Source organism: Bubalus kerabau, chromosome 7 (assembly GCF_029407905.1).
Source record: "Bubalus kerabau isolate K-KA32 ecotype Philippines breed swamp buffalo chromosome 7, PCC_UOA_SB_1v2, whole genome shotgun sequence".
NCBI classification, from domain to species: domain Eukaryota; kingdom Metazoa; phylum Chordata; class Mammalia; order Artiodactyla; family Bovidae; genus Bubalus; species Bubalus kerabau.
Window position 1 is genome coordinate 9,766,785 of NC_073630.1, and position 18,740 is coordinate 9,785,524.

General features: G+C 37.9%; 1 long non-coding RNA gene across 1 annotated transcript in view; it reads right to left on the reverse strand.

Moving 5' to 3' along the window:
- Positions 1–2,862: 2,862 nt before the first annotated feature.
- LOC129657433 (uncharacterized) overlaps positions 2,863–18,740 on the reverse strand; it is a 41,163-nt gene continuing 25,285 nt past the window's right edge. Inside the window, exons 2-3 of the long non-coding RNA XR_008716717.1 lie at positions 3,838–4,062; positions 2,863–3,723 (exon numbers count right to left, since the gene is read on the reverse strand). This is a non-coding gene — a long non-coding RNA (uncharacterized LOC129657433). The remainder of the gene's footprint in view (positions 3,724–3,837; positions 4,063–18,740) is intronic.

Sequence of the window (18,740 nt, forward strand, 5' to 3'; positions counted from 1 at the left end):
CATGTGATGAACTTGATCATTGAGAGATATCAAAGAGTTTTGTGTTTTCCCCCCCTTGTTTTGTCTTTTTGTGCTTCAATTTTATTGGAGAGAAGAACACATTGCAATGTTAACAACTGTGATATAGTGTTTCTGTACTTACTTTTGACCTATTACTAAAGGTATAAAACTAGATACAAGATCTTTTCTATCTACAATTGAGAACAGTCTTTCTCTCTCAATGTAAGCATGAAATATTTTCTGTCACAGTCATTAATAAATTAACTTCTATAAATCAATAAATGAAAGATCTACTCAGCCATTAAAAAGAACACATTTGAATCAGTTCTAATGAGGTGGATGAAACTGGAGCCTATTATACAGAGTGAAGTAAGCCAGAAAGAAAAACACCAATACAGTATACTAACGCATATATATATGGAATTTAGAAAGATGGTAACAATAACCCTGTGTACGAGACAGCAAAAGAGACACTGATGTATAGAACAGTCTTATGGACTCTGTGGGAGAGGGAGAGGGTGGGAAGATTTGGGAGAATGGCATTGAAACATGTAAAATATCATGTATGAAACGAGTTGCCAGTCCAGGTTCGATGCACGATACTGGATGCTTGGGGCTGGTGCACTGGGACGACCCAGAGGGATGGTGTGGGGAGGGAGGAGGGAGGGGGGTTCAGGATGGGGAGAGTATGTATACCTGTGGCGGATTCGTGTTGATGTTTGGCAAAACTAATACAGTGTTTCAGGTTTAAACATAAAATAAAATTTAAAAAAAAAATAAAAAAAGAATAAAATAAAATAAAATAAAAATCAATTCTGACTGGTTTATAGAAAATTTAGGTGTTTACATGAATATAATATTCCTAGAATCCCACATACAAAGGAGCAGACTTCTAATACTTTAGCTGTGCTATTAAGAGAAAAATGATCCTTCCACAGCAACTTTTTCTATGAAAACTGTTCATGTAATCAAGGTAATTTTTTTTTGATAAATCAGACTGCTTTGGTAATTTTGGTTTAAGAATGCTTCTATGAGTTCTCTGTTTTATAAATGTGGAATATAATGCATAATGTAATTTTTAAATAGGTCTTATATGTGTTTTCTTATGAAGAGACCAGTTGACCTGAACTTCCTAAAGTTTTCCCATCAGTTTACTGATCGGATAAGGTAGTATATTTGCACAGTGTTCAAGATGATGGAAAATATAAAATTGTATTTAACTGATAACTAGAAATGGAAGATCTGTACATTGAAAACTACATAACATTAAGGACAAAACTGAAGTAAACAGAAGCAAATGAAAAGTTATTCCATGCTTATGAAGTAGAAGAATTAACAGTGTTACTATATCCATACTAACCACAGCATTCTACAGATTCAGTACAATCCCTATCAAAATACAGTAAGTCCCCTACATATGAATGAGTTCCATACCAAGAGCACATTCGTAAATCAAATTTGCTCGTAAGTCCACCAAAGTCAGCCTAACCCAACTAACACAACTGGCACATAGCAGTGTACTGACTTACATGACTGGACATGCAAATGCACGTTCACATCTTTGAAAGTTTGCAGTTTGAGGGTTTGTATGTAGGAGATTTACTGTACAAATGGCATTTTTCACAGAAAAGAAAAAATAATTACAAAATTTGCACAGAAACACAAAAGACTAGAATAGCCAAAACAATCATGAGAGAGAACAAGTCAAATTGGAGGTATCATGCTTCTTGAGCTCCCAAATTACCGAGACATTCAGAAGTACCTTGGCAAGTTGGAAAGCAAGATAGACTGAGGGCAGAACACAGGTTCCACCACTAAAGAGTTTCAGTTAATTCATCTCTAAACAGGGCTAATAAAGCCGACTTTGCTGTGCGGTTGTAAGTTCTGAGATTACGAGTGAGAAGCATTGTGGCGGGTGGTGGTGAAACTAATGCAAAGAAAAAACTGCATTTAACTCAACTGAAATATAACTCTGACAAACTTTTTTTTAATCAGTAGTAATTAGACTCAGGGGCATGTCCGCTTAGATATAATTTCCAGATTTTTTAGTTAACTTTAAGACCAGTACTAATATTGGATTATTGAATAAATAATCTTTGAATACTTAATTTCTATATGAAACAGAATACTGAAATATTAGTCAGCAATATTTGCTTATTATTTATGTATTTACATTTTATTATTATTCACATTTCACATTATGTACATATCATGCTCATTTGCTCAGTCACGTACGACTCTTTGCAACCCGTTGGACTGTAGCCTGCCAGGCTTCTCTATCCATGGAATTTTCTAGGCAAGAATACTAGATTGGGTTTCCATTTTCGACTCCAGGGGATCTTCCCAGGGATCGAATCCAAGTCTCCTGCTTGGCAGGTGGATTCTTTATCACTGAGCCACCTGGGAAGACTCCTTCAGTTCAGTTCAGATCTGTTCAGTCACTCGGTCATGTCCGACTCTTTGCGACCCCATGGACTGCAGCACACCAGGCTTCCCTGTTGCCCCCTTATTTACGTATAAAATACTTTTTATTTACTGAACACGTTTATTTTTGCCACTTTATAGAGTTGTAAAAATGATAGCTGTAGGTAATTGCTTTATGTGTGCTCATGAAATTTGCTGGTATGCTACCAAGATTGTGTATGAAACAGTTACTCCTTATCTTTCCATTTTCTGTGTGAAAAATAAATTGGATATTTAGGTTCAAAATTCATGCTGGAGCTATCCTGGGAACAATGATTAAAAGATTAAATGTGTAGAAAAAGTAATGAGATGCATTTTTGCTTATCAATGGGAAAACAGAGTAATTTCTTCTTAAAGCAAATATTCTGTACAGCAAGTACAAGATAGTAAAAAAAAAAAAAAAAAAAAAAAAAGCTTGAATGGACAGAAAAAGTTTAGACAGTTTCAAGAAAATTAACTTTGTCTTAGGATACCTTCCTAGATGGTGCTAGGACTAGACAGACCTTTGTTGGCAAAGTAATGCCTCTGCTTCTTTATATACTGTCTAGGTTGGTCATAACTTTTCTTCCAAGAAGTAAGAGTCTTTCAATTTCATGGCTGCAGTCACTATCTGCAGTGATTTTGTTGCCCAGAAAAATAAAGTCTGTCACTATTTCCATTGTTTCCCCATCTATTTGCCATGAAGTGATGGGACCGGATGCCATGATCTTTGTTTTATGAATGTTGAGCTTTAAGCCTACTTTTTCACTCTTCCTCTTTCACTTTCATCAAGAGGCTCTTTAGTTCTTCTTCACTTTCTGCCATAAGGGTGGTGTCATCTGCATATCTAAGGTTATTGATATTTCTCCTGGCAATCTTGATTCCAGCTTGTGCTTTATTCAGTCCAGAATTTCTCATGATGTACTCTGCATAGAAGTTAAATAAGCAGGGTGACAATACACAGCAATGACATACTCCTTTCCCGATTTGGAACCAGTTTGTTGTTCCATGTCCAGTTCTGTTGCTTCCTGACCTGCATACAGGTTTCTCAGGAGGTAGGTCAGGTGGTCTGGTATTCCCTTCTCTTCCAGAATTCTCCACAGTTTGCTGTGACCCACACAGTCAACGGCTTTGGTGTGCTCAATAAAGCAGATGTTTTTCTGGAACTCTCTTGCTTTCTCGATGATCCAGTGGATGTTGGCAATTGGATCTCTGGTTCCTCTGCCTTTTCTAAATCTAGCTTGAACATCTGGAAATTCATGGTTCACGTACTGTTGAAACCTGGCTTGGAGAATTTTGAGCATTACTTTTCTAGTGTGTGGGATGAGTGCAATTCTGCAATAGTTTGAACATTCCTTGGCATTGCCTTTCTTTGGGATTGGAATGAAAACTCACCTTTTCCAGTCCTGTGGCCACTGCTGAGTTTCCCAAACTTGCTGGCATATTGAGTGCAGCACTTTCACAGCATCATCTTTTAGGATTTGAAAGAGCTTAACTGGAATTCCATCACCTCCACTAGCTTTGTTTGTAGTTCTGCTTCCTAAGGCCCACTGGACTTTGCATTCCAGGATGTCCGCCTCTAGGTGAGTGATCACACCACTGTGATTATCTGGGGCATGTCTGAAGAGAAGCAATGAAAGCCTTTAAAACGTTGGTAAAGTAGGCTCAACTTTTATGAGTTTATTTATAAGATAAAAAGAAAAACCTCAAGAATTCTTCACTGCTAAAATATTAGATTAACACAGTTCTAGAATATTGTTTTCTATCAAAATGCAAATTGGTGTAGGAGTATTCAGTCTGCTTGTAGAAGAGGTAGTTGTTTGTTACCTTCTATGCAATCTGCCTGACCGATGAGAGTCTTTTTCTTACTAGATTAGGCAGCATATAAGTGGGTCTTGTTTTCTTTTATCGGTTTGGTCAGTATATGTCTTTTGATTGGAGAAATTAGTCCATTTGCATTTAAAATAATTATTAATAGGTATGTACTAATTGTCATTTTATTAATATTTTTTTTCTGTTTTGTAGTTCATCTCTGGTTTTTTTTTTCAGGTTTCCTGCTTTCTTCCCTCGTTGTTTGATGACTTGCTGTAGCATTATGCTTAGATTCCTTTCTCATTATCTTTTGTACATCTATTATAGGTTTGTGCTTTATGGTTACCATGAGGCTCACAGATAACAGTTTCTGCATACAACTGTTGTTGTTCAGTCACTCAGTCGTGTCTGACTCTTTGTGACCCGATGGACTGCAGCACACCAGGCTTCCCTGTACTTCACTATCTCCCAGAGCTTGCTCAAACTCATATCCATTGAGTCCGTGATGCCATCCAACCATCTCATCCTCTGTCATCTCCTTCTCCTCTGCCTTCAGTCTTTCCCAGCATCAGAGTCTTTTCTAGTGAGTCGGCTCTTCACATCGGGTGGTCAAATTATTGGAGCTTCAGCTTCAGCATCAGTCCTTCCAATGAGTATTCAGGATTGAATTCCTTAGGATTGACTGGTTTGATCTTGCAGTCCAAGGGACCCTCAAGAGTCTTCTCCAACACCACAGTTCAAAAGCATCAATTCTTCAGTGTTCAGCCTTCTTTATGGTCCAACTCTCACATCCATACATGACCACTGGAAAAACCACAGCCTTGAGGAGACAGACCTCTGTTGGCAAAGTAATGTCTCTGCTTTTTAATAAATGTTCAATAGTTTATTTTAAATTGATAGCAAATTTGAATACATTCTACAAGCCTGCATTCTTGAACTCATCTTCATATTTTATATTTTTGATATTGTATTTTATAGTTTTACAATTCTGTGAATCCATAATTAACTAATTATGTAATTATTTTTACTACTTTTCTCTTTTAACATTCATACTAGCTTTATAAGTAATCAATCTACTTCCTGTATTATATATTATCTCAACTGGTGAGATTTTTACTTTCCTATGCTTTCTAGTTACTAATGCCTTTTCTTTTCACCTTAAAGAAGATCCCTTTAACACTTCTTGTACAGCCAGTTTAGCATTGATGAACTTCCTTAGCTTTTGTTCATCTAGAAAACTTTGGATATCTTCTTCAAATCTGAATGATAAACTTGCATGGTCAGAAGTATTTTCCTTTAAGTAGTTTCTTCTGAGCTGCAAGGTTTCACCTGAGAAATCTGCTATTCGTGTTATGGGTGTTCCTTTATGCAAAATACCTTGTTTTTCTCTTGCTGCTTTTAAGATTCCCTCTTTAACTTTCAGCATTTTAATTACTCTGTGTCTTGGTGTGAGTCTCTTTGGGTTCTTCTTGTTTGGAATTCTCTGGGCTTCCTGAATCTGGGTATCTGTTTCCTTAGCATTGTTAGGGAAGTTTTCAGCCATAATTTTTTCAAGTAAGTTTTCTGCTCCTATCCCTGCCTTTTGTCCTTCTAGGACCCCTTAAATATAGATACTATTTTTCTTGATGTTGTCCCACAGGTCCCTTAAGCAGCATTTACTTTTTTTTTGTTTTTTGCTTCTCTGTCTGGGTGAGTTCCACTTCCTTGTCTCCCAGATCCCTTTTTTTTTTTTTTTTTTTTTTTCTTCTGCTTCATTCAAGTCCACTATTGAACCCTTCTAAGCATATTTTCAGTTCAGTTACTGTATTCTTCAGTTTTGTGACTTCTCTTTGGTATTTATTTTCTATCCTTTTATTGAAGCTCTCTATTCATCCATTCTCTTCCTAAGTTCAGTGAGCATGTTTATGACTACTACTTTGAATTTTTATTATGCAAGCTACTCATCTCATTTTATTAACTTTTTTTTCCCTGAAGATTTATCTTGCTCTTCTTTTTGGAGCCTACTCTTCCAATTCCTCATTTTTCTTGACTCTTAATGTTTGTTCTATATATTAGGTAAAACAGCACTCTCCCCTGGTCTTAAAGAGGTGGCCTCATGTAGGCAATGAGCTTTATTGTTTAATCCTGCACTGGTACTTGGCTGTCTCTTGAAATCTCTCTCTGTTTCAGAACTACGGGCTCTGAAACAATCCATCCAGCCACCAGAGCCCAGTGCTCAAGGGGCATATTCTGTGTGTGTTGCATGTGCCCACTGGCTCTGGGGGTCTGTGGGGGAGGCAGGATACTCACCCACCACCTCCAATGAAGTGACTGGAACATACATGGAGGGGTGAGCACTTGCCCATCACCTCCGAGAGGACTGTGGCAGAGACACAAGGGGATAGAGCACTCACCTGCTGCCTCTGGCAGGGCTACCACAGCATCGTGAGGAGGTGGGTGCTAGCAAGTTAGAGAACACAAATGGCACCCACTAGCACTTCCAGCCCTGGAAAGAATCTCAACACGCTTTTGTCTCTCTGGCAGATGCTTTAAGATTAGCAAATGAATTTCCTTCACATATGGCCTGGGCACTTTTCAAAGTGCTATTTGTGGACTAAGTGCCAGGGTAAGTGAATCTGCACATCAGTTCTTCAAGAGCAGAATCTCCATTCGCTATGGCCCTATGTCTCCTCAGGATGCAAGCCCTGTAGGTTTTCAAAGCCAGATGTTTTTGGGGGGTTGACAGTGAAAACATAAGGTGTTTTTCTTATGCGTTCTTTCTCTTTTATTGGCGAAATAAGGTCAACAGATATAAGTGAGAAAAGGGGATAGAATTTTGGGTGTTTGAAGAAAGAGAAGATCTTTTAGGGAATGTGAGGGAGGATTGACAAAGGAAGTATTACTGGACTTCTGGGCTTAACTGAGTGCTCCTTTGAGATATGTTGTCATAAATTTAATATTGCTGTCTTGTGGCTATACACTGCGCACCATGAATGCAGTTGTGACTGTGTATTTTTTCCAGCCTCAATGAGCAAGTCTGTTGTAGGTATGCAAAATGTAAAGTGGTAGGTTTAACAAAGGTTATATTTGTGCCAGGCAACTAGGACTTAAGGATAGAGAACTAAGATAGCCAAGGCTATGAGAAAGAGATGAAGTATAATACTGGATCATCATGAGGGCAGGTGAGTAGCAAAAAAAGCTATCTTTTGTGGTACTTGAACTTTATCTCAGAAAGGTTACAAATTTGGGCAAAAGCTTTGACAGTAAAGATCAAAACAAAATGCTCAAGCCAGGAAACCTAGAATAATCTTACCCACAAGGAACAGGAAGGTAGAATAGGTAGGACAAAAGGAGGTCAGCGATGAAAGAGAATAAGGCAGCAAGACCAGCCTTGAAGAGGCAGTGAACTTCAGTCAGCCAAAAATCAACTAGGTTTGGGTTAGCGATAATAGTGAAATAAAATAGCTCATCATGGGATGTGTTATGCTAACACAGTGAGCTACCAAATAATGTCTTTCAGTGGGGTGTCCCAGGGTATCTCTGAGAACCCAAGTGGTCCATCCTAGCCCTAAAACAGCTAAGCCATCAAAAACTCAATCCCAATAAAGAATAAACCTTAACACAGTTCTGTCTTGCTGGCTCATGGGACAGCCTTAAGCTTCCATGGTAGATTAAGGACCTTGCCACAAACTTGCTTCTGCTGCTGCTAAGTCACTTCAGTCGTGTCCGACTCTCTGCGACCCCATAGACGGCAGCCTACCAGGCTCCCCCGTCCCTGGGATTCTCCAGGCAAGAACGCTGGAGTGGGCTGCCATTTCCTTCTCCATGCCACAAGCTTAATGAGAGCTAAATTTCCAAAATATCTGGGGTGGTGACAGCATGCCCCCAAAGCTGCAACAAGGGTTCCCATAACTGTGTATTTGACAGGTCTGTTCTCTTCTGAGACAAATAATAAGCACCCCAAAAGCAGTTCTTTTCCTATCATTTGCCCTTGAGGATCCATACTTTATCTTTTTCATACACATTGTTAATTGGAAGACTGAATGATTTTGAGTGGGAAACTCTTTTCATGTTGTACAAGCGTATCATTTGTTAATTGTTTATATGTCTGACTACACTAAATTCCTTACATGTCTCATTTATTTATCTCAAAATATCTCTGAAGTAGGTATCATCATGACTCTATATTTTCACATATGAGGCAACCAAAGCCAGGAAAGTATAACTGACCTGCCCAGAATCCCATGACCCACAAAGGTAGAAGCCAGTGTTTAAACCTAGGGCTTTTTCCAGAACCCTTGCTCTTAAACTGATTCACATGCTTAGGCAAGAATATGCACTGGAAGGCAAGAGGGGACTGATACAATCCATGCGAAATGGAAAAACACTCTAGCTTCCACCATCTCGTTCACATGTTCATCCAAGTCCATTATACTTAAATAAAAAATCCCCCATTGCAGACTTGTGGGATTCTTTTATCTACCAGAAAACTTTTCAGCAATGGTGGGGGTTATTTTTAAAAAATATATTTGGCAAAACTAATACAATTTTGTAAAGTTTAAAAATAAAATAAAATTTAAAAAATAAATAAATAAAAAATAAAAAGAAAGAGAAAAGTGAGCACTGAAAATGGCAAGTGGAACTAGTGTTCTTCCCTAGTACCTGTTCTCCCTGTAAGAGGACTAGAAATAATTAGGGGAGAACAGCCTCCTCAGTCTTCTGCATCCTGTTCTGGCACTGTCCTAGAGCAAATAAATTACACTGATTACAGAAGGAGCAGCTTTACTGGAGTATCGGCTGGGCAATAACAACAACAAAACAGGAACAATAGTGGCAAAATATATATATATATATATATATATATATATATTAACCAGTGTGGATTTGCCTACTGGATTGCTCAGGAATGTGAGGCCCACAGTACTGATGTGACTATTGTCCAATGCCTGGTCTTCTATGGTACCTATAGACCAAAAACTCTTCACTGAAAACCCATGAGAAATTTACATACAGTAAATTCACAGACCTCTCAGTTGTTCTTTTTTCCTTAACAGAACCTAAACGATCCATACTTTTAGTAGAACCTAAACACCACATTTTATTCTTTCTTACTTGACTTTCAACATTCAGTTCAGTTGCTCAGTTGAGTCTGACTCTTTGTGACCCCATGGACTGCAGCTTGCCAAGCTTCCCTGTCCATCACCAACTCCCAGAGCTTACCCAAATTCATGTCCATCGAGTCGGTGATGCCATCCAACCATCTCATCCTCTGTTGTCCCCTTCTCCTCCTGCCTTCAATCTTTCCCAGCATCAGGGTCTTTTCTAATGAGTTAGTTCTTCGCATGAGGTGGCCAGAGTACTGGAGTTTCAGCTTTGGAATCAGTCCTTCCAATGAATATTCAGGACTGATTTCCTTTAGGATTGACTGGTTGGATCTCCTTGAAGTCCAAGGGAATCTCAGGAGTCTTCTCCAACACCACAGCTCAAAAGCATCAAATCTTCTGCACTCAGCTTTCTTTATAGTCCAGCTTTCACATCCACACAACACTGTATTATGCAGGGACCTCAAACATCACTTATAATTTACATATGGTTGGAGAAATTAACAACCTCTATTTTTTATTTACTTGTACGTGGCTCAACATACCAAACTCGAAACATCTCAGAATAATCCTTATTAACTAGAATCCTCAGTTTTTTATTATGCATTTGATCAGGTACTAATTGCCATATTATAATCACTCTTTGAACTGCTGCTTTTTTTTTAGTGTCTTTTGGTTTCTTGTTTAATCAAAACTAGCAAATTTTATTTCTCTTGAATATGGAATTCTAATTCATTATTTTACTTTTTAAACATAAGTTAGGTCACATTAGCTCTGTGAAAATATTATTTCTAATTACCTGCTAAGTACACTTCCTTTCTTTTCTCTCACCTTTAACAGAAACAACTCAATCTTTATGCAAAGATGTAATATGTAACATATGTAATATAGGTTTTATAGAATACCTTGCCATTTCATTGCATAATCCCACTTCAGTGTTTTTATTTATCAAAATACAGTATTCATCTGAAGTTTCTCTAATACTTTTCTTTCTCCTTTTGAATAGACATATATAAATGAAGTAATTGCTTTAGACAACATGTAATTGGGATGACTTATTTGTGTTTGGGGATTTATACAGTGATTTGTCTCCAAACAGCAACGGAAGTCATTTTAAAAGCTGGAAAATATAAAAATGTTAATAAGAAGACTAGAGGAAAGGTTTTAATTAAGAAGGCGAGCACGATACATTGTCCTAGTGCTGACAACTCTGACGCCATCACATTTCTCTGTGAGGACAGGAGAGAAGTGATCGGAGGGTGCCTTCAGAAAATCGTAGCTGTTACTACGCAAGGCAATGAGCTGTTAAGCACCAGCTTAATTACGACCTCTGTTTGTCATCTTGATACTTAATAATGCAACAGATGCACTTTTCCTGTGCCGCCAACTGCCTGCTCTGTCAGTTGACTGAGGATTCGCTGCCAAATGTGTGGCTGCCTTCCATCTCCTGAGGAGATAGATGGTTTACCACATCTACCCTCCAGGCAGGCACCAACTCATTTTCTTCTCAAAATATCTTGTTTCCTGGGACAGGTTGCACCAGAAATTAGACTGGAAATTTGTTTGCTTACTTACTACATCGTAGATCAGGAAAAAAAAGAGAAGAAAAAATAAAATCTGTCATTTCTGACTGTTCTCATGATAAATGATTGAGATGTGTCAGATGACAGAATAATTTTGAAAGGAAAACAACTGAGATTTTCCAGATCAGCTAGTTCCGGGAGCAAATGAAATAACTGCGCCCTTCACAGATACAGCAAAGGAGCACCACTAATCCAGTGCCTACTCTGCAGCTAACAATCTTTTGAAATTTTTTCATTTATTTCTCCGAAGAGATGAGTTCAAATTGAATATAGAACTGTATTTTGTTTAAAAGATAGAGAACAGGAGGTTATAAAAAAAAAAAAGAGTATTTTAGATTCTTATAGATGAAAAGATGCAAATTATTTTTCTTAAATTTCAAATTAGCTTTCACTAATGAATAATTCTCCAATTTTCAAAGAGTAAAAATTAACATTAAATTTAAAATTTTCTGAAGCATTCTTCAACTATTTCAGATGATCACCATTCTTCAACTATTTCAGGTTTTATATTTTTTACTTTTTGGAGTATAGTTGATTAATGATACTGTGATAGTTTCAGGTGTAGGGCAATGTGATTCAATTATACATATACATGTGCCTGTTCTATTTCAAATTCTTTTCCTATTTAGGTTGTTACATAATATTGAGCAGAGTTCTCTGATTTTTTATTTTATGGAAAATTTAGAACCATAGTTTAGGTAAATCAGCAGCCTTACAGTTTTTTGTTTTGCTTTGTTTTAGTTAGGTAATCTGTTCTTTTCAGATATAACTCCAAAACTCAAGACTTCGTTTTCAGTGTTGTGTTGACAAGCCTTTCAGAGTGAAGGAGCTTTGTTCTTCAGCAGTCACACACACACACACTCGCAACTTGGAAACTGAGCTGCTGTCAGGCCTCTTAGCCATCTGCCCATGTAAGAGATCAGTCATTTGATAGGCTGTATCACATAGATGGACCATCTGCAATCCTGCTAGCAGTATTTAAGCTCTGAGATCCCACTAGGAAACCTCTTTAAAGATGGGTTCACTGTGCTGTTTTCAGCTGCTTTAAAACTGAATAAAAAGAGAAACCTTGGTTATAATGGTAGATATTTATTTTCCAACAGAGAATGATCCAAGTAAGCACATTTGAAGTTTATATCCGGTTGCATGCAATCAGACACTGTGCATTTTTTGGAAAAATATAACATTAGTTGGAGATATTAGTAAACAGGATTTGTAAAAAGTTATGTTCAACAAATCCAGACACTGATTTTGGCATATTCATTGGATAAATATCTTTTTGGATATAATATTAGATAAAAAAATTAAGTTTACATAGTTACTTTCAGTAAATTTAATCACTGGAACAGAAATAAAGCTTCCTATGCAGCATTATTAAATAGAGCACTTATAATGTATTGCTAGCCTAAGTAGAATGTGCTAGGGAAAATAAAATTAGAAGATAACTTTGTAAAGAGTTCCATGGCAAAAATAATTTCTACAAATCACAGAAAGAACTAACAGTTTCCTCTCATAAATGTACAGTCAAAAGAGTTGGTTTAAGTTGTCGAAGACACACACAAATGCTGTCCATTAAATATTTGATTAAGTATACAGTATACTTTACATATATTAGACATACTCTATGTCTAATAACTAATTTAGTAGTATAAAAATGCCTTAGTGTTCTCCAATCTTATAAAAGTTAGTATTCAAGAATTGGTTTGATTTCACTGTTTGTTCTCCATTTTAAAAAAAAGCTTCAAATAGTTCAAACATATTCCTTATATTATTAGGCATTCTAGAAACACTGATGCATCTGTGGCTCCAACAATCCTTCTTTCTAACTCGAGGCACCTACATCCTGTAGACAATGCAGAGTGGAGCAGACAGTAAAGACTTGTTTTTCAGGATCAGTGATCATTAATGCTGGAGCCCTTCTGAGCAACTCTCTTCCTCTCTGGATCTTACCTTCTTTTTCTCTGCTCCTCCCTACGTCAGCCAAATTCCCCAATTGCTGCTCTTTATATGCTTAAACATTTTACATCTTCCAGCTCTCTCCTCTCATCTAGATTTCCTGTAGGACCCTCCTGACCATCTTATCCAACTGTCACTTAATACTTCAGGATTACAATCTGTATCTTCTCTCTCCTACAAGATTCCAAGTTCCTCAAAGGTGTACACCACATTTTATGCCTCACTGTGATCTCAGGTAACCATACAAAGTATTCTGATGATTAAATTATTCAGTAAATTTATGTTAAGTTGATCTCTAGGGCCATCCAATTTTGGCATCAGGTTTACTGGACTAGATCAAAAATAGAAGATTTTAATTTGCAGTACACTCTGGTTTATTGGTATTAGCTGTCTGAAAAGTTGTGTGGAAAAAGATTGGGTAGCAATATCTGCCGTGTTTGTTTATAATGACACAGATGCAAGTATTTGCTCCTAAGTATATGCACGATCTTGGCATGCATATTCTCATCTAATTGTTTTTTAAAAGATTCTGCAGAAGAAAGTCTTTGACTGTAATATGTGTCCCTGCTTATGCTTAGCTTCTACTGAAATAAACATTTTCTTCAGACCATTGGGTCAGACTTTGCTCAGGACTCTGGGAAATAGGGTGCATATAGCCCAAAACGAATGCTTGGTTTTGGGGGTGCAGATCTTTTTCAGTGCTCAGTCCTGTCCAACTCTTTGCGATCCTGTGGACTACAGCCCACCAGCCTTCTCTGTCAATGGGATTTCCCAGGTAAGAATACTGGAGTGGGTTGCCATTTCCTACTCCAGAGGATCTTCCCAAACCAGGCACAAAACCTGCATCTCCTATATCTTCTGCATTGGCAGGCAGACTCTTTACTGCTAGCACCAACTTCAGTCAGTCAGCCAGTTCAGTCACTCAGTCGTGTCTGACGCTTTGCAACCCCATGGACTGCAGCACGCCAGGCCTCCCTGTCCATCACCAACTCCCAGAGTTCACCCAAACTCATGTCCATTGAGTCGGTGATGCCATCCAGCCATCTCATCCTGTGTCGTCCCCTTCTCCTCCTGCCCGCAATCCCTCCCAGCATCAGAGTCTTTTCCAATGAGTCAACTCTTCCCATGAGGTGGCCAAAACATTGGAGTTTCAGCTTTAGCATCATTCCTTCCAAAGAACACCCAGGACTGATCTCCCTTAGAATGGACTTGTTGGATCTCCTTGCAGTCCAAGGGACTCTCAAGAGTCTTCTCCAACACCACAGTGCAAAAGCATCAATTCTTTGGCGCTCAGCCTTCTTCACAGTCCAACTCTCACATCCATACATGACCACTGGAAAAACCATAGCCTTGACTAGATGGACCTGTGTTGGCAAAATAATGTCACTGCTTTTGAATATGCTATCTAGGTTGGTCATAACTTTCCTTCCAAGGAGTAAGCGTCTTTTAATTTCATGGCTGCAATCACCATCTGCAGTGATTCTGGAGCCCAAAAAAATAAAGTCTGACACTGTTTCCACTGTTTCCCCATCTATTTCCCATGAAGTCATGAGACCAGATGCCATGATCTTCGTTTACTGAATGTTGAGCTTTAAGCCAACTTTTTTACTCTCCTCTTTCACTTGCATCAAGAGGCTCTTTAGTTCCTCTTCACTTTCTGCCATAAGGGTGGTGTCATCTGCATATCTGAGGTTATTGATATTTCTCCCTGCACTTGATTCCAGCTTGTGCTTCTTCCAGCCCAGTGTTTCTCATGATGTACTCTGCATAGAAGTTAAATAAGCAGGGTGACTATATACAGCCTTGACGTACTCCTTTCCCTATTTGGAACCAATCTGTTGTTCCATGTCCAGTTCTAACTGTTGCTTCCTGACCTGCATATAGGTTTCTCAAGAGGCAGGTCAGGTGGTCTGGTATTCCCATCTGTTTCAGAATTTTCCACAGTTTATTGTGATCCACACAGTCAAGGGCTTTGGCATAGTCAATAAAGCAGAAATAGTTGTTTTTCTGGAACTCTCACTTTTTCCATGATCCAGCAGATGTCGGCAATTTGATCTCTGGTTCCTCTGCCTTTTCTAAAACCAGCTTGAACATCAGGAAGTTCACGGTTCACGTATTGCTGAAGCCTGGCTTGGAGAATTTTGAGCATTACTTTACTAGTGTGTGAGATGAATGCAATTGTGCAGTAGTTTGAGCATTCTTTGGCATTGCCTTTCTTTGGGATTGGAATGAAAACTGACCTTTTCTAGTCCTGTGGCCACTGCTGAGTTGTCCAAATTTGCTGGCATATTGAGTGCAGCACTTTCACAGCATCATCTTCCAGGATTTGAAATAGCTCAACTGGAATTCCATCACCTCCAGTAGCTTTGTTTGTAGTGATGCTTTCTAAGGCACGCTTGACTTCACATTCCAGGATATCTGGCTCTAGGTGAGTGATCACATGATCGTGATTATCTTGGTCATAGTGATGCTTTCTAAGGTCCGCTTAACTTCACATTCCAGGATGTCTGGCTCTAGGCGAGTGATCACACCATCGTGATTATCTTGGTCATGAAGATCTTTTTTGTACAGTTCTTCTATGTATTCTTGCCACCTCTTCCTAATATCTTCTGCTTCTGGTGGGTCCATACCATTTCTGTCCTTTATGGAGCCCATCTTTGCATGAAATATTCCCTTGGTATCTCTAATTTTCTTGAAGAGATCTCTAGTCTTTCCCAATCTGTTGTTTTCCTCTATTTCTTTGCATTGATCTCTGAGGAAGGCTTTTTTATCTCTCCTTGCTATTCTTTGGAACTCTGCATTCAGATGCTTATATCTTTCCTTTTCTCCTTTGCTTTTCGCTTCTCTTCTTTTCATAGCTACGCTGCTGCTGCTAAGTTGCTTCAGTCATGTCCGAATCTGTGCGACCCCATAGACGCAGCCCACCAGGCTCCCCCGTCCCTGGGATTCTCCAGGCAAGAACACTGGAGTGGGTTGCCATTTCCTTCTCCAATGCATGAAACTGAAAAGTGAAAGTGAAGTCACTCAGTCGTGTCCGACTCTTCACGACCCCACGGAGTGCAGCCTACCAGGCTCCTCCGTCCATGGGATTTTGCAGGCAAGGGTACTGGAGTGGGGTGCCATTGCCTTCATAGCTGTAGACCTACATAATACTATCCTTTATAATTACCCCCACTCCTGCTCTAAAGATAGGCCAGGTGAAAGGATGTTCAGCCTCCACAAGAGACCGACTTGCCTGTTTCAGATTTTCATGTTAACAGCCATAATAATAACAATTTCCTGGTTCAGAAAACTATTTCCTTTAAGTTTTATTTTTATCATATTTAATAGCAATTATTGAACATTTTATGACATAAAACTAGAAGCCAAGGCAAGTAGACTTGCTTGTATAAGCTCTGAAATTAAATGGTACTTTGCTCTTCCCAGAACTTCCCAACCCCACATACACCCAAGGATCCTGAGTGTCACTGAACGAGGGGCTTGAGCTCTCACCTCTGCATCTCACATCCTCCACTGCTCTAACAGAGCCAATCTTGATAAAAGATCCTTATTAGTGTGTTCTCATCACAGAACACCAAACACCACACTAAACAGCTAAGAAGTCAGCCCAGTTACCATGTGCCTTTCATCACTGTCTTAAATCCTGGAAGTCTAGATTTCAGAAGACCAAACAGTACTCCACTGGAATGATAAAGCATTATGTAACCAATTCCATCACCTAAGAAAGTAAAAGCTGACGTGACAGGTGCCTACTTGTGCCAAGTGACCTACAGGTGCTTTAATTTCACCAGATTCACTTTTAGGATCTCTCAGCTGCTGTTTCTCAAGAGATGCTAGGAACACTGTTTCTGCTAAAACTACACAGCTCTTAATATATGGGTGGAATTTCCCCCCTACACAGAGAGTAAAGAAACTAGATAATCAACATCAGGCTCTGTACTGATGGAAGCATTCTTATAGAAAATGAAACATAAAGTTTCACACTTAGAGAAATAATTATGAGTGAAAGGAAAAACAAACACATACAAAGTAAAAAAAAAATTATGTACAGAAATCTAAAATACGAACAACATGTGTAAACAAATGATTTAGCCCATATTGTGAAGTGGTAAATGGACTGAACAAAATGACATGTTCCATTTTCTTTTATCTACACTCTTCAAAGTTAATATTGTGTACAAACTTTTGGCTATTTTATATTTTTTTGTAAAAAAAGACCTCTGCACACTTTTTTGTGTCCTTTTTCCTGTCTTTCTTTTTTTGACAGACAGGAAGCTTCCTATTACATTTTGCTATTTTTCTCTGTCAATAGTTTCTTCAGGTCAGTGTAACAATAGAATGATTTGGTCTTTTTTAAAAAGTGGGCTACTTTTTGAAAGAACTTTTAAATAAAATTTTTATTTCATTTCTTTATGAAGGAGTTGGCACAAGAGGTTTAGAAAAATTAAATCTATATTCTTTGATATATTGATATAGTTTTATTTCTCTTGTGTTACACAGGACTAAGAGCTATTTAAACACTCAAATGGGTGATCCAGTAGATGATACGGTGATAAATGCCTTTTAAAATAAACTTCTTGGTGCTTCACTTTTCAGGGGAAGCACTAAACTGAAGGCAGAGAACTGCATTCCGTTTTCAACATATACAATAAGAAGTGATTGTCCGTCATCCTCCAGAGTCTTTCCAGTTGCATGGCCCTGTCGTTAAAAATGTGCAAAGTATGGTTTCTCAGCTTAAACCTAAGACACACATATATTTATTCATTTTTGTTATCACTTTATCACTCATGTCCTACCTCTCCCACTATACAGCTTACAGGAGGTTAATTTTTACCCTGAATGTTGGTACTTTGTAACCATGTAACTTTAATTTCATAGAAAAGAAGATGATTTAACATTCTCGCTAGTAGAGTGGGGGAGGGGACAGGAGATGTGAAAAATATCTTTTCCAAAATAGATTCAAATTTATCTTGCACCTTGGAACATACCAAAGCATCCTGAGAACTTACCAAATCCCACTTGCGTTGAAGGGACCTAGATATTCTCTGATGAAGACCTGTCAGGTAGGTTTGATTTGGATTCAAATACATTTTGCAAGTGAGTCTTTACAAATATGAATGATTCCATAATATACAGAGTTACCCAAGATATGGGAGAACTTTCAAAGCATGGGTTGCAGTACACTTTGATATATTAATAACTATCAGAACATATGCAAACTGAGTTTCAACTTTTTCAGATTTAACAGCATCTGTCTCAGTATCTATGATTTTAACTATTCCTGCGAAGACTGAGCAAGTATTATAATAAAATGTTAGAACAATTGTTACACTCTTCTGTAAACAATGTAACTTGTTTTAGATGTATCTTGCACATGAAGAAGATGCTTCACCTGTTCCCTTTTTCATCCCACTGTTTTAATCCTGAGGCTGCTTTGACATTATTTTTAATAAATGTAAATATTTACATACGAAATTTTGTCTACATTGGAATTTTATTTGAAAATGTTCACCAGGTATCAACTACTGTATATAAACATTTTATATTACATTTTCCTTTGAATAATCAGTCTATTTGTTTTTCATATCCACTTTTACACTTTACAGCTTTTGCCTTTTTGAGTGTTCTTTTGCTGTCATAAATCTATCAAATCCAATTTCTCCACTCAAATTTTGTGGTTTTGTTGTGTTTGGTTTACTGTCAGTTTAAGTTAGTGTTGTTTATTTCTTCTATTAACATTTACTATGAATTTTCTCATATAACTGAAGATTTCCATATTGGTCCAGGATGAATTTACTATAATACTATTTAATGCAACCTATCAATTGTAAATATAAACTTGTGGAAAAAAAGTAATTTTTTCATA